Consider the following 14,004-nt stretch of genomic DNA (forward strand, 5'->3'; position numbering starts at 1 on the left):
CAGAGATCTGTGACCTATAAAAACAAGCTACTGGAGGAGGAGTAGTTGATCTTGAATGTTCTCTCTGAGTCTCAAGACTTCTACTTCTCTGAATTTTGATTCTTTAACAGTAAATGCCACTGCAGAGCTCTGCCTTGCCAGTTAGGTAAACTGCCCAGCAAGTTCTGTGATGTGGCAGGAGCTCCTAGAGAAAAAGGAAGCGTGCTCTTGATGTGTTGCCAAGTTTTGCCCGGGGCACACTCTCAACAGGAAATATCTCCAAGCAACTTCTCCATTCATGGAGAGAACTGGAGCTCTGTTTTTCACAGAAGAAGAAGTGGTGACTGGGACACAAATTCTGGTGGAAAGAAGGCAAAGGGCTCCAGCAATCTCTGTTATCAGCATCCAGTCCTTTTACAGAAAGCCTGAAGCTTCAATTTCAAGGTGGTGGTGACTTGATTTGTCTTGCTTATTTGTTGCTTGCCCAGTGCCTGACACAGCTCTCAAACACCACAGAAATTTACTAAATATCTTGGAGTGAAAAAACATAAGGAGAAAGGTAGGCTTCTGGAAAGCCTTTTCTGTTGCAGAGCTTAGCTAGAGCTCTTCTTAGAGAATACATAGATAACTTCTAAGCTCCCATATCTGCTCTTACCTAGTTCAAAGTGATGTTTATTTCTTGCATCATCCCCTAGTTCAGGTCTTTGGAAGTCTGTTACAGCCTCTTGTCTGTGTCCCCCTTCCTTTTTTCTTGTTTTCTCTTCTCTCTCTTTCTCTTTTTGGAGAGGTGCAGAAAGAGAGGGAGAGAGAAAATCCTAAGCAGTCTCCATGCCCAGCATGTAGGCTGATGTGGGGCTTGATCTCACAACCCTGATCTCAATTACTCAATTACAATTTTTGTAATAAAAAACTGATTTAAGTGAGTTGGACACTTAACCGAGTTAGCCACCCAGGCGCCCCTGTGTCCCCCTTCCTGTTGAGCCTCCTCAGCATATAAAGAATCGAAAATAAAAATCTGTTTGAGAACTGCCCCTCTCCAGGTAATAACCAACTGCTACCATGCTGTATGCAGAAAATGTTGGTCACCACGGATGTAGGCAGCTTGTTTGTTTCTAGGAGTCTTTCTGGCAGTCTTGTGTGAGTTATAATGTTCTGGCTGCATTTAGATAGTTGGGAAGTACTGGTGTTGTACAGGAAGCTATATAAGGGAGATTATTTTGCAAAATTATAGGTAGCAGCTCTCATACAAGATGAAAAAATTGTGTTTTAAAGTTATGAAATTCTAGAGGGAAGGGACTTCAGAACATCTTGAGCCCAGCTCAATGGTTTCCCCCACAGAGATTCTTATTCTACAAAAATATTTAAACAAGGGTAATGTATACAGGGTGATCATTGCAACCATGTTTGTGAAAGACATTTCATCAACGGGAGCATAGTTGATTATTGTGATGTCAACATGCTGGTGTAGTTAAAAGGAATTAAGTGGTTTCATCATTGAGCTGTTTTGCTAATTCAATGAATATTTGAGTGTCTATTATGTGCCAGGTGCTCTGGTACTGAGACCATAGAGAGAGACCAAATACACATATCCTTGAACCCCACAGAACTTGTAGTTGATCTGACGGTAAGGAGGATCCATTCCATTCATCCAGTCAGTGAGCATTTATTGGCACCTTTGTTCTATACAGTGTTCTAGTCCCTAGAAATACAGCAGTGACAGAAATAGACAAAATCCCTACTCTCGTAGAGCTTATGTAATTTGTCAAAGGAGAATGTTATATTGTTAACAAAAGAAATATAAAAATTTGGAACAGTGTATGTAGTTGATGCAATTTTTTCATTTTCCTTAAAAAAATCTGGAAGAGTATTACAAAATTAATACGGCTACCCCATAGGGGCCAATGGTCATGAGACAGAATTCTGCTTTGTCCTTTTATGTACTTTTATGATTGTTTGAGTAATTTCTTTTGTAATAAAAAAACTGATTTAAGCATTATAGGAATATTTTCCTGCCTGCCTTCCTCATCATAGAAAGAAAAAAAGACTAGAATAAGTTAGTTTCGAGGTCAAGGCTACCAGTAAGCCAGGACTGGAATCCTGGTTTTCAGAGTAGGATCTACTCTAGGTCAATTATCTGGAAGGGGGAAGTTGGCAGAAAGGGGAACATTAACCCTGCAAGGCTACTACAAAGAGCCCAGGAGATACATGGTAACTTAATTAAAAACGGTGTAATAAGACTGAATGTGTGGCTTGCTCTTAGGATTTTTCCTCTGAAACTCTTCCATGGGAGACCCACAGGACAAGAGGGGACTCCCTGGCCTTTTTGAACTGCAAAGGTAAGGTCTTACCATGTTATATCTGCATATCACTTCTAGATTTGGAATTTCCTAGACAGAAGTTCCAAGCAGTCCAATCCCCCATTAGTTGATTTTTGGGTACCCCCTCATGCCTATTCTTATTTAAACTTAATTCTCATTTTGGGGCACTGGGTGGCTCTGTGGCCTGATCCTGGGGTCCTGGAATCAAGTCCCTCATCGGGCTCCCCGCAGGGAGCCTGCTTCTTCCTCTGCCTGTGTCTCTGCCTCTCTCTGGGTCTCTCATCAATAAATAAAAAAATTTTTTAAAAATTCTCATTTAAATATAAATTCAAAAAATTAAACTGAACACAATTTTGTCTCCAGTTTCTATTCAGAAAGTCTGGATCTTTTCGGAGATAAGTATAGATAGATGCCCTAGAGCAGCAAATTTTAAGATTTTTTTTCCACCATCTTTTTTCTGGGACTCCGTTGGGAAGTGGAGGAAAAAAAAGGGGCACCTGGATCATTTGGTTGAAAGATTCTCAAGCCTGAGGAGAGCTCAGATTTTAGTCCATTTTCAGTGGAAAATCTGTGCCGAGAAGCAGTATGAGTCAGAAATGTTTCAGGCTTGTAGATCCTCTGTGTCTTTTTTTTCAGTAATGGTGACTATAATTAGGTCATTCCAAGTCACTCATTTACTCATAGCAGTGATAATCTTTTGTGAATTCTTGTTCAAATTCCTTCTGCTTATGGTGTGAGTCCTTTTCCAGAGAAACCAGTGAATTGAGTTTTTTTTTTTTTTTAATGATTATTTAAGCTATTCATGTGTGGTGATAGTGGGACATCTGTTTAAATGTGCACATTATTTTAATGTAATTGTTCTGTGGGTGGGTCACTTTTGGAAAATATTTCTTTTTTTTTTTTTTTTGGAAAATATTTCAATATAGTTTATACTCTATACTTATAACCTGCTTTGTGATAAGTTGATACATTGTCCTTTGTAATTTCTACTTTTTGTGTTGATACTTTTTCACTCATTTTGAATGTATTTCATGTAAAATAGAAATATTTTATACTCTAATGCAGCATGTACCTTCTTTTGGTCAGTTCTGAAATATCCATAATCTATACATCTGTATCTAATCTATTTTAAATTTCACTTGCTATTTCACTTACCATTACTGATCAATTGTATGCTGAATTTCCTTCTTGTTCAGAAAACACATCAGGGGGAAGGTTGTTTCCCACAGTTTTGTTATATTGTAACAAATAGACTATATACTTTAGTATATATAGCTATATTGTAATATAGATTTTTAAAATTCATTTCTTTATCCTATAGTTCACCACTAGGTCTTAGCAAAAATCTCTTGACCTTAGAATTGGCTGAATCTGAAGGTTAAAGTAGGGATCCAAGGGGAAGGAGCTTAAAAGCTGCCAGCTGCCTAGGTCTCTGGAAGGTTCTTGGGGGGTGGGAGGAGTGGTGCCTTCCATCATTCTCCCCTGTAACCATCGGACTTCAGCAAGAAATCCTATTATGTAAACAGCCAAATAGCTTCTAATCACCGTGGGAGAAAAGAGTCATCCAAACAAATGGAATCTCAGGTAAAAACTAAGAAATACGACACTATCTTAGCTGCCTTATTTCAAGTAAATGTATTTACAAGGGGCATTCTGGGGCAGCGGATTTGGAGTCTTACAGTATTAAGTAAGAATCTCTACGAAGTGGAAGACTCACATCTTGTTAGACTGCTTTGATTCCCTTGTTGCTTTTTAACTCTTTTATTTTGAAATACTTCAGGAATTACAGATAAATTGCAATTATAGTACAGAGAGTTCCTATATTCATTCACCAGTTTCCCCTAATGTTAATAGCTTATGTAACCAATGATGGATTTGTCCAAACCAAGACATTAACATTGGTACAACACTATTAACTACAATACTATTAACTACTAATTCCAGATTTTGGAATTCTGTTCTTTATTTTTAAAATTTTAAATTAAATGGTTTTTGATAGAGTTTAGGTTAAAGGTCATTGTCCCCATTTCCTGTCCTCCTTATAAAAATTTCTCCCCAATCCTATTCCCCAGGAATAATCAGTGTTATTGCTTCATTCTTTTCAGCTAGCACCATCTAGTAGAAATACAACAAGAGCCACATAGGTAATTTAAAAATTTCTACTAGCCACATTCAAAAAGATAAGAAACAGGGATCCCTGGGTGGTGCAGCGGTTTAGCACCTGCCTTTGGCCCAGGGCGCGATCCTGGAGACCTGGGATCGAATCCCACATCGGGCTCCTGGTGCATGGAGCCTGCTTCTCCCTCTGCCTGTGTCTCTGCCTGTGTCTCTGCCTCTCTCTCTCTCTCTCTCTCTCTCTGTGTGTGTGGCTATCATAAAAAAAAAAAAAAGAAAAAAGAAAAAAAAAGATTCGCAAAAAGATAAGAAACAGGTGAAGTGTGTTTTTAATAGATTTTTAAACTCACCCATCTAAAGTATTTTAATGTAGAATAAATATAAACATCATTAATGGATTCCTTTTTTCCATTTTATGCTTCAAAATCCAGTCAGTATTTTTTATTTAGAACATATAACATTTCTGACTAGTTGCTTTTTAAGTGCTCCATAGCCACATGTGGCTACTGGCTACAGTATTAGTACAGTTCTTGACCATTCCCTATTCTCTTTCATATACACACAGACACAAATTGTAACTTACTTTTTCCACTGTTTATAGAAGGCCATCAGTCCATGTCTGATTATATGGGATAAAAGCATTCATTCAGAGAACTGTGTAGTATTAAGTAGAACAAATGTGCATAATCCATTAGATCATTTCCTCAGGCAGAGATATTTAGGTTTTTTTTTTTTTCATTTAAAATAAGAAATATCCTTTACACAAAAATCTGTGTTTGTGTACTTCCAAGGCACAGTTCTAGATATGGGATTGTATCAAAAGTTATGATTGTGTTTCAAGTATTATAACTATAGAACACTATTTTTAAAGATATGCCAGTCATTTTATTGCTAAATGTATATTATCTTTCTCAAGACAATCATTTTATAAAACTACTCCAACAATGTTCCTTTATCTCAAAATAATTTTTGTTTTTTTGGAATTTGACTTAAGAACTAATGTAAGCTAAAAATGCATAGACCTTGCTCCTTTGTAATCACAGTTATTATTCATTCATTCATTTCCTTCTTTTCTTTCTCTTCCTCTCCCTCCCTTCTTCCTCCTTTTCTTCCTCCCTTTCTTCATTCCATCCATGCATCCACTCATCCATCCCATGAATAGCTACCTATTGGTATCCCCCATTCCACTTTTGCTTGCCTAAGAATTCATTCTCCTTACACAACACCTGAAGTATTTTCTTTTCCTTTGTTAAAGTCATCAACCAGGTTCATTTGCTCTATTATTTGAAACCTTTCAACAGTTTCCCCTGGGACTGGATTTTTTCTGATCTCACCAACCTCTTATTCACTCTACTACAGCCACACTGGCCTCCTTTCTGCTTCCAGAATATACTAAATTCTTTCTGGTTCCAGTGCCTGTTCAGTGGAATTGTTCCCTCTATTTGGAATACTCCTCTCAGACCATTTGCAGAGCTCCCTTCCTCAACTTTATTGGTTAAATGTCATCTGAGGGCTTCTCTGACCACCCAATCTAAAGTACCAACCTGCCTAGCATTCGTCTAGTTTACTTCCTACATAGTTTATTTGAGTTGGAGATTCCTTTGTTTACATTTTTTTTTTGTGTGTGTGCGTGATATGTCTTCCCCAATGCTCAACTGTAAAGTGTTCTATTCTTCATCTTCTATCTCAGATGCCAAGTACAATACTTGGCTCTTTGCAAGTGCCAAGTAAGCATTTGTAGACTGACTGGCAGAATGAATCCATGCCTGCTCAAGCCATGATACAGGTGCCACAGAAACAAAGGTTTGTAAGTTTTTCCTTCAAGGAAGTCAGAGTTCATCAGAGCAGCCCCATAGCCAAACAACTACTTACAATGAAAGACAATAAGCATACAGCAGATCTGTCTACTAGATTCTGAATGATAGAGAAAAGCATTTTTTGGAATGTCTTCATTTTCTTCCTGTTTCCTGGGAATACCATTCCTTGTCTTTACCACTTCCTTAATTGAATTCTATAAAATTCCAAGTGGCTCTCATAAAATAAAGATGGCCTGATACATAGCAGATACTCAATAAATACTAATTGGGTGAATGCATGAAGTGATACAGGTGTCATAGATTCTAGCAGCAGACTGCCTGAGTGAACATATAGTGACTTTATTTTGTATTTTGTAGAAAAACATGTGCTCTACAGTATAAGCACTTGTTTATTGATTAAAGCATTATTTCATAATCTGCCCTCTTCCTAGGTGCTTAGTGATGTCTGAATGTGGCTTTAGGCAACTTAAGCTGCTTTTTTCCCCATCTGGGATAAAGAGAAGGATGATTGTAATTAGGTTGTGAAAAATATGTTGCATGAATGTAGAAGACTTCCAGTTTTGTAAGAACACACATTTTAGAAACCTGCTTGCTTTTGGGATTTTTTTCTTTAGTTAAAACATTTTACATACATTATATAAGCAGTACACTGGTACATTCTTGTCTTAAATTACTGAAATGAGGGTGCCTGAGTGGCTCAGTCGGTTAAGTGTCTGCCTTTGGCTCAGGTCATGATCCCAGGGGTCCTGAGATTGAGCCCCTTATCCCTGCTCAGCGGGGCATCTGCTTATCCCTCTCCCTCTGCCCCACTCCCCCTCCTGATACTTGTTATCTCTCTCTCTCAGATTAAAAAAAAATACTGAAATGATATATACATAGCCTCAAACTGAAAGTCCCCTTTGGCTCTGCTTGCCTTCCTAGCAGAAAGGACACTCTGAACATGTTTCATGGGTATCCCCATCTCCTTTGCCACAACTTTGCCATGTAGATACACAGACATACATGTATGTTGCCATTTGGTCACAGTGTTTTTACAAAAATGGGTTTCTATGAAGTAGATTATTGTGTGAGGTTTTTTTTCCCCCACTTAATACTTCTTGGAAACAGTTCCACATGAGCGTTCCAATAAAATGTTGACACTTTATCAAAGTACATCATTAATGAACAGAGAGTGTTCCAACATTATTGGAAATTTGCAATGCCTACCACCAACAAAGTGCCTTGCCAAGGGTTTTGACAGAACTTAGTGTATATTTTGTCTAATTAATACTAGCACAGGTAGTTTATTTAACTTGATGCTGGAGTCCTGCAATGGTCTTGGTTTAGGAGAGTAGAGTCCTTTTGGAAACTACCCTAAACGTGTCTGACAAAAGCCCAATGCCATTACCTGCCTCTGATCCCCCCATCTCCCCTAAAATGGATGTGAATGAAACATCTCAAGATCATGTGATTATGTATCAAGACAGGTGAAAGCTGTAAGTTTCGATCCAAAAACAAATCTGTGATGTCATTGTTTTTAAGTAGATGACATTGTTTTAGTTTCAGGCAAAACAAAACAAAATAACCCCCCCATCCCATAATTTCATAAGGTCTTGGAGAAACATTCTGCTTTACACAAATAGTGCCCCCTAGCTGTTTAAGCGGGAGTTTGGTTCACATCTAGCTTTCTGACATCCTTGTCATACATGACTTCAAACCTCTGAGTCTCAATTGGCATGTTATTAACATCTGAAAGATGAATACATAAATTATATTGGAGCATAGTATAGCTCTACTTATCTCTTGTTAAAGGTGACAGCTTGGGGCATCTGGGTGGCGCAGTGGTTGAGTGTCTGCCTTCGGCTCAGGTCATATCCCAGGGTCCTGGGATCGAGTCCTGCATCAGGCTCCTCCTCCAGGGAGCCTGCTTCTCCCTCTGCCTATGTCTCTGCCTCTCTATCTGTGTCTCTCATGAATAAATGAATAAAATAAAAAAAAAATAAAGCTGGCAGCTTGTTTTCCTAAACTTCCCAGGGCAGAGACTGGAGATTCACTTTATGTACTTAGAATGTTCCATTGCTTAGCATGGGTTCTCAATAAATACTTGGTGAAATAACATTTGTTGAGTGACAAGAATAATAGAGTAGGTAAACCTCTCACTACTGCATCTGTCCCAAGTTACCTCTATGGGTCCCACACCCTTCCACTTTTTGTTCTTCATTTTATTCATCTGTAAACTGAGGGGTTTGGCCCCCAACTAGGGTCCCTTCATGTGTAAGCAGTCTTAAGGTCTATATGGCTTTCCAGGCTTGGAGCCTGACCTAACTCCAAGATCTGTGCTGCATCTTTTAAACACGTCCTAGCAGAGAACAAATACTGTTCCAGCACACTAACATCTCTTATAATCTTTGCAAGTTAGTAAATAGATCAATTCCAGCAAAAATAGATTGGAAGACTGGGGAAGTTTGACTTTGTGAGGGTGTGGCAAAGAGATAAAGACTGGAATGCTGGGAGAAAGTTGTCTTTCTCCCTAAGAACCTTTGAGGGAGGATCCGTGACAGACCACCAGAAAACTATCTCCTAATTTACCTGTAAGTAAGTCCTCTGGAAGCAAGAAGCTTTGCTGCTTGAGCTTTTTCAGGATTACATGGGATATTTGGACAGTGATGATTGAGCCACTAGGAACTAGGGGAAATTTGCGTAAAATTGGATAAATCTTTGTCTCATTCACATTCAAATAGAAGGTAGATTCTCATTCAAATAGAATCATGGACTTCTACATCTGAGTTGTTTATGCATTTCGCGGGCAACATCAGTGAGAGGGATAGTGTAACTTTGGAGGAAGCCATATTTATTTAGGCTTCCTTGAAGGCTGTGTGATCTTAGAGTCAACACATGCCTTTGCTGAGCCTCTCCTCATCTGTGAAATGGGCGTTATATAATATTATGGATATGGGAATATGTGTGTCTAGAGTATAGCTACATTAGCAGTTTGGCTTATTGACTTTTGTGATTTGTAAAGTAAAAATATTTGTAAACTGTAAAAGATAACTAGTTGTATAAGATGTAATGATCAAAGAAGTGCCTAGTATTGTCTTCTGACTTTTGCAGGTTTCGTAATCATCTCTTGTGTGTTAGAAACTATTGGGCTTATGAAAATTAGCAGATACAAATGGCTCAGTGTAGTTAGAGTTGGGCGAGGCTTGGGGTGGAAGGGTGTGGTCAGCTTGGGAGGGTGGACAGTGGTCAGAGTTTGGACTTTGGCACTGGTACACCATTGGATGCTTTTAAAATGGGAGAGACACTTGATTAGATTATTTAGAGAGAGATACTGGAGAAGATTAAAAAAAAAAAAAAAAGGCATACACCGATGATATGGAGTCTCCTACTCCTCCCCCATAGCCTGTGTCTGCAAGTAGCTGGAGAACACTACCAGACTCTTGGGCTGGTCTCATTTTCATGACTCCTACCTCCAGTGGCACCTCAGTGCTGCCAGATGGTCCTACCATAGTCCCTAGTCCATTTGCTCTTATGCATATGCTGCCCTGGTCATGTTTAATTGAAATCCCCTGCTTGGGCCCTGGATTTCATCTCTCCATTACTCTATAAATTTTTCCTTTCTTAAACCAATTTTTCTTCCTCTTCTGGATCATCTCGAGATCATACACACATGCTGCTATTTTTATCTTTTTATCTTTTTTTTAAGATTGTTTATTTATTCATGAGAGACACTGAAAAAAGGCAGAGACATATGCAGAGGGAGAAGCAGACTCCCCGCAGGGAGCAGATGCGGGTCTTGATCCCAGGACCCCAAGATCATGACCTGAGCCACCCAGGCACCCCTATTTTTATCATTTAAAAAATCTTTCTCCTGACTCTGTTATCCATCTCCCTCTTCTCTTTCTTTTTCCCTATAAAACTCCTTGAAAGAGTTCCCTGTTTCCCAAGGCTCTCCTAAATTTTCCCTTCCCTTGCAAATGTTGTTTTTCTTTTTCTTTTTTCTGAGACATAACATACCTAAGGAGAGTAAACCATCACTCGGCTGCTCTTCACCACAACTGCTTTTGTCAAGGTTATCAGCGATTCCCAGGTCGCACCATTCTGTAGATGAATCTGTGACTTGTGATCATTGCCTCTTCTTTGGATGCATGTGTTTCACTTGACAAGATCCCCTTTACTTGTTGCGTCTCCTCTTCCCTTCTTGCTTGGCTTCTACTTGTGTGCTGGAGCCTCTTCTTCAGCCTTCTGGGGATTGTCCCAGGCCTCAGTCCTGAGCTGCAAGCATTCCCCTGAGCGTCTCACCCAGGTTCCTGACTTTAAAGTATCATTTCTATACCAATGATTCCCCAGTATGTATCTTTGTGCTGGATCTGTCTCCTGAACTCCAACAGCTGCTACCTGAAACTCAATACTTTTAAAAATCTAGACTATTTCCTCCCAAACCTGTGTCACATGCAGCTTTCCCAGTTTCGGTGGCACTTCCAGTTCTTCCAGTTGTTCAGGCCAAAATCCCTTGGAGTCATGTTGAAGCTCCTACACCTCATATCCTGTAGGAAATCCTGTTTTCTCTACTTTGAAAACATTCAGAGCCCGAACTATCCGCTATCATTCCTTCCTCTCTTCCGACACACTACAAAAGTCTCCTGACAGGTCTTCATGCTTCTCACCTTAGCAGCTACAGAGTCCTTCCCAAAGGTAAGCCTGATGCTGTCACTTCTATTCACCTGCAGTGGCGCTCCTTCTCAGGTACAGTAAGCAGCTGGACATTCATGTTTGGTGCCTGAGCATTGTCACCCCTTGAGCCTTACCCCTCGATGTGGGATGTATTCTTCAAGGAGTCACAACGTTGGCACTAAAGAGTAGTGATTCATGGAGGTTGTAGAGTTCAAATTAAAAACAAAACAGAACAACACTATGCTATTTGGGAGCCTTTTAGGACACAATAGAGGTTGTTGTAGGAGATGGAGTTGCCAAAACTTTCAGTCCTACAAAATTGTATGGTCAACTAACATCTCGGAGCCTTAATTCTGTGCCCCTATTATGGCTCTTGCTCATTATTTCTTCTACTTAAAACACTATCTGCCCCTTACCCAATTTTCTGACGATGAACCTCACATATCACTTTTTAAAGGGATTTTTCTGCCACTCCCTCTTGTCTCACCTCTACCTCCCCCAGTCAAGGAATGATCTACCCAGCATGATTTCATGCTTCCATTAGCTTATTTAATCAATACTAATTAGGTCCCTTACAATAGTTTAGGAATACAGTAAGAATACTGTCTTAGAGGAGCTTACTGTCTAGAATTGAGTACTTTCCAAGACTATCTGTGCATGACTATTTAAATTTAAATTAATTAAAATAAAATTAACATTGTTTTTAACTTCTCAGTTGTACTGGTTACATTTCATCAAATGTGGTTAGCAGCTACTATGTTGCACGACACCCACATGTTGGAATAACTCCATCTTTGTGGAAAGTTCTATTGAACAGTACAAGAGAGAGGGAGGATGGACAACACACACACACACACACACACACACACACACACATACTATCAAGGGAAACAAGGTAATAAATGCTGCCTAGAGAATTGAAATAGTGTAGTAAGGTGACTGGTTGGCTACTTTAGAGTTACCAGAGGGATGTCTGAGAAGGTGACATTTTAGCAGAGGTTGACAAGAAAAGGAGAAATCTCAAAATGATGGTGTAAAGGATTGGAGATCTAGGCAGAGGGCACCATGAGGGGAAGAGGCCTAACATGGGGACACATTTGAAAGAACCCCGAGTGTCTGGAGCCCTGTGGCAGGGTAGACAGATGGAGAAGAAATCGGAGAGGTAGGCAGGGGCCAGACCACTCTGGGGGACTTTGTAAATATGGGCAGGAAGTTAGTACTTTTGCTTTTTTTTTGTTTTGTTTTGTTTTCTGAGACCGCCATGGGAGTGTTGTAAGGGGAAGAGTGACACAGTCTGATTATATATTTACCATTTACATCATTCTGCCCAATTTTATTGCTTACTTACCTGTCTCTCCACTTGATTGCATAATCCTGGATTTTTTTCATTCTTAGTTTATTGAATCATGTCCCATTAGCCTCCATATATTGATAATAACTTTTGTAGGATTGAATAAATTAGAAAAATCCTTATCACTGATCTGCTGGGCTTTGGCTGAGTTTCAGAATATAAAAAAACTGGTTATAACATATTTTGCCTCCAAAATAAATATCAGATATGACCTCCTTCTTTGTGAGGCATTTCGAAATTTGTATCCCCACCTTTGGTGTGGTCAAGGTAGGGTCAATATTTTTCCCTCCAGGTATATAAAGTGGAGAATAAGAGCAAAGTGGGTGTCCAGAAATGAATGCTTCCCTTGTGAGAACTCATCTTGCTACCTAATTGAATTCAAGGGGTGGCATTGAAAAGCTAGGAAAGCTATTACAAGTAGTAATACTACTTGTATTACAAGTAGTACAACTGTTTTATGGAGGAGGTGAATTTCAGCAAATAGGCCAAGGGATAGTTTTTGTGAAGTCCCAGTAACAGGAAGGAACTTGGTATTCATGGAGGTGGAGCGGAGTTGAAAGCCAGAGCGTCCTCTACCCAGGACCCTTCAGACACTGATGCGCCCTCTCACCCACCCGCCCTAGAGAAGGCTGGTGCAGGGGCAGGCTTGAGAGGGCACACTCTAAGGGCACTGAGTGGTACAGGCCCTGTACAGCCATCTAATTGTATCTCCTAACAAAGCTGAAAAGGTGAGTTCACACCCTCTAAATTTCTAAATCTTGACCATTAATTAAGACATTAGTTTTTATTTTTATTTTTATTTTTTAAAAGATTTTATTTATTCATGAGAGACACACAGAGAGAGGCAGAGACATAGGCAGAAGGAGAAGCAGGCTCCCTGTGAGGAGCATGATGTGGGACTAGATCCCAGGATCACAACCTGAGCCGAAGGCAGACACTCAACTGCTGAACCATCCAGGTGCCCAAGACATGAATTTTTAAACACCATGGTACAAAGTACTTCTGTGGGTCAAATATAGTCTTCAAGCCACTAGTTTGTAGCATCAGGCTTTAGGTCTTTTTCCAAGTGCAGACACTGTTGGAGTCCAGGGTTCACATTCCCAGGCAGCAAAGGACCCATCACCACAGAATATCCAGCGCATCATCCATGTCTCTATGAAGCTGATGATAGGCTGCCAGCAGCCTAGAAATGGAGCATCCATGCCTCCCTGGGTGGAAGTTACTGAATCTTTAGACCCAAAGAGCAGTTAATGAACTACAAGGCAGGCTTACACATACTTGTATGGCTTAATAATTAAGAGCAAAAGTCAGAAGACCTCAGTTTCCTCTTCCATGAATGAGGTTGGTAGCAGCACCTGCCTGAGGGTGTCTGTGAGGATTAAGTGCATGTGGGTACTTGGCATAGAGCCTGCTACACAGTAAGTTCTCCAAAAACCTTGGTTAGCGTTAATGCATATTTAGGTTTCATTTTCAAAGGTCTCCCACATCCCTTTTGCTCATTATAACAATCCTTTGAGGGAGACAGAGCAAGTCTTTTTTTTTTTATTTAATTTAAATTCAACTAGCCAACATAGAGTACATCATCAGAGCAAGTATTTTTCATGCTGTTTTACAAATGAGGAAATTAAGGCTTGGAGGAGCTCAGTAACCCACAGGGATACCCAGCTTCACAGGTGGCAGAGTGGGGATCTGAACCCATGCCTGCTCCAGAATCTGCTTCCTGAAACATTCTGCTGACATCACTCAGTGATGTGTGATCTGAGTCATTGCT

This window comes from Canis lupus, chromosome 4 (assembly GCF_011100685.1).
Source record: "Canis lupus familiaris isolate Mischka breed German Shepherd chromosome 4, alternate assembly UU_Cfam_GSD_1.0, whole genome shotgun sequence".
Lineage (NCBI taxonomy): Eukaryota > Metazoa > Chordata > Mammalia > Carnivora > Canidae > Canis > Canis lupus.